Raw genomic sequence first — 3256 nt, 5'->3', positions numbered from 1 at the left:
GTTTTAAAAATCTTAAAGTACAGATTTCAGTTTAACTCAGTCTTCATTCCCCCGTAGCTCAGGTTGTCCTTACCACCACTCTACCCCCTTCCATTCCCCACAGGCATCATAAAGAAAAGTCTGTTGCTTTCTTCTCTGAAGTATCTAGCTTCAAGCCTGGCTTAATTCTTAGGCTCAATTAACACTTAAATCCATGCCATTTATTTCCATAACATACAAGACCAGGAATACAGAATTGGAATTAATCCTGGATTACATCAGACATCTGAGATAGACTTCTGTGCAGGGAACTGCTGGAATCCAATACAGTCATCTACTGTAAGCGTCATTCATATAAACTCTATAAGTCACTCACTTATTGAATCTCTTACTATGTGTAGAGGAATTTACTAGGGTTCCAGTTCATGCAAAGGGACATTGCGGGCATCAAAATAATTGTGCTAATGATCCGTGCCCTTGGTGGTATGACTTATTCCTCTTTTCTTCTCTGAGAGTTGTTATATTTATAACCAGAAAATGTTATGTGTACTAACTCTGACAAAAAGATTTTTTAAAATCCATAATATATTAAAATCTTGCAAATATAAATAAACAAACAAACTCAGTCTGCAACAATGGTTAGAATAGGGACATGACTTTCTCAACTATTGTTAACAATTCTAAAGTGACCATATAGCAAATATCAGATGAAGTAGGAACCTCTCTCATTAAAGCCTTTTCATCCCAAAATATCTCTCCTTTTACTCAAAAAAAGAGACAAAACAACAACAACAATAATATAGCTGATAGGAAAAGTGTATCAAGACAAAGTTGTGATTATTGTCACATTGAATGAATGGCAAACAAATCAAATACAAGAAGCCTACTAAAGTTTTGAGATGGTAGTAGCTCAAAGAAACAACAAACAAACTTAAGCTAAAAGAGCCCGTGCTTAAAATGATTCTTCTCTGAAGAATGCAAATGGAAGAATCCACTTTACAGGATAGAGCACCAATTCACAGACATTACATGGGTTTACACGCATGCCCAAATACGCCTGTATGGCTACTCTGGTATGAATTTACTCACATTTTTTTTTCCTTTACCCTTTCTATAAATACAACTCCTACTTATCTTTGTAAGTCTAACTCATATGATTTTCTTGCCTATGAAATCATCTTTGATTTCTTAAAAAGACCTATTTCTCTTCACAGTATTCTTGCAGAACTTTTCCTAAGGCAATGTTTAGTACATCGCCTCATTATAGTTTATTTAACAATAATCTGTCTGAGTAAAATGTGAGTTCCTTTGCATACTCAACGCCTGGTTTCTAATAAGTATTTTCCCAAAAAATGATTGAAATGAATAATTATTCTTCCAAAGTCGTCTATTAGCACTTGGTGGGATTTTGCTTTCTAAACGCAGAATTATTCTTTTTGTATTATTAATGGCACGTAGATTTTGGAAGAGCTATGGGACAAGATGTTTCAAATGTCATAGTCTTTGTGTTGAGTGTTAATTATATAATTATATAATTAATTATTAATTCTGTTTCAGAAAATGAATATTTTCCTTATAAAATATATCCATAAAGAAGAAACAACTTGTTTAATGAAAGAGCGAATATTAAAAAATAACATACCAATTTAATAGAACTATTTGATAAATCATAGTAAATGCCAACAATTAGAGCTAAATTAAATATGTCAAGTATCTCTCAACTTTACCAATGACATAAATGATAGAAAAACTTCAGATAGAAAGTCTGCTAAAATTAATTAGCAAGCAGTGACAAAATATCATGAAAAACAGGGAGGAGGAGATCGATGGGGGATAAAAAGGAGGAACATCTGTAATACAACAATAAAGATAAAAAATTTAAAATAATAAAAAAATAAATGTCATGAAACCATTATTCTAGTTCACTTTAGTCCCACTTTTCTGCTGTCACATTTTGTTAGATAAGTGTTTTTTTGTTTTTCAAGGAAAATAGAAAATTATATTAGGGAGAGAACTCAGCTAAATTTTTTTTGGTAAATTTTTTTTTTCACTTTCTTAATTCATTTATTTTTGTTACAGATGTTTCTCCTTTTTCCCCCAGACACTCTCCTCCCCATTCCTCACCCAAGCATCGTTGTCTGTGTCCATTGGTTATGCATACATGCATATACCTTCTTTGGTTTAACTCATCCCTGCCCCCCGCCCCCCACCTCTGAATGTGTCAGTACTCAGCTAAATTTATAAAGAACATCAGATAGTTAGAACACTCCAAGTTCATTTCTAGTCCCTGGAACCTTTAGTATTTCAGTCTAAGGAGTCAGTTTTAAGATAACAAGATAGGGTTCAATAGTTATTTTTAAATTGTTTTTGGAAGTACAGAAGATGTCTTTAAAACACATTACCTGACACATCTACCTAAAATACCACTGAGTTTCCAATGAAAAGCCATCTCCTAAATTCATGGTTCCAATGTACAGCCACTAATTGTATCATAATTATTCCAACAATTCAAATATTGTTGTCAATATTATTGTTGTCAATATTTGTTGACAAATATTATTTTGTCAAGAAACAAAATAACAAATGTAGTATCTACATTAGATTTGGTTTTTTACTGTTTAACTATTTTATTTCTTTCTAATCTTTAGTAAAATCTTACATCTTCTACTACATAATTGAATTAAAATATTTTAAAAGTTACTGAATTAAATTTCTTTTTTTATGAAATGTATTGGGTGATGGTAGTTTAAAAAATTATATAGGTTTCAAGTGTACAGTTCTATGATACATCATCTGTATGTTGCATTGTGTGTTTACCACCCAAAGTCAGATCTTCTGTCACCGTATTTTGACATCCTTTACCCTTTACTACCTCCCCACTCCCCTTCCCTCTGGTAACCACCATACTGTGTCTGTGTCTGAGTTTTTGAATGTTTGTTTTTCATGTTTGTCCATTTGTTGTTTTCAGGTTTATATCCCATGCATGAGTGAAATCATATGGTTCTAAACTTTTTCTGTATGACTTAATTTGCTCAGCATGTTATTTTTCAAGACACATCCATGTTGTTGCAAATGGCAGTATTTCATATTTTCTTATGGCTGAGTAGTAGTTCACTGTATATATGTACCACATCTTTATCCAATCATTGAGGAACATTTCAGTTGTTTCCATGTCTTGGCCACTCTGAATAATGCTTCAATAAACACAGGGTTACACGTATCTTTGCAAATAAATGTTTTCCAATTTTTTAATTATAGACTCAGAAGAGGGATAGCT

Source organism: Molossus molossus, unplaced genomic scaffold (genome assembly GCF_014108415.1).
Source record: "Molossus molossus isolate mMolMol1 unplaced genomic scaffold, mMolMol1.p scaffold_m16_p_9, whole genome shotgun sequence".
Classification (NCBI taxonomy): Eukaryota; Metazoa; Chordata; class Mammalia; order Chiroptera; family Molossidae; genus Molossus; species Molossus molossus.
This window is presented reverse-complemented; position numbering follows the sequence as displayed.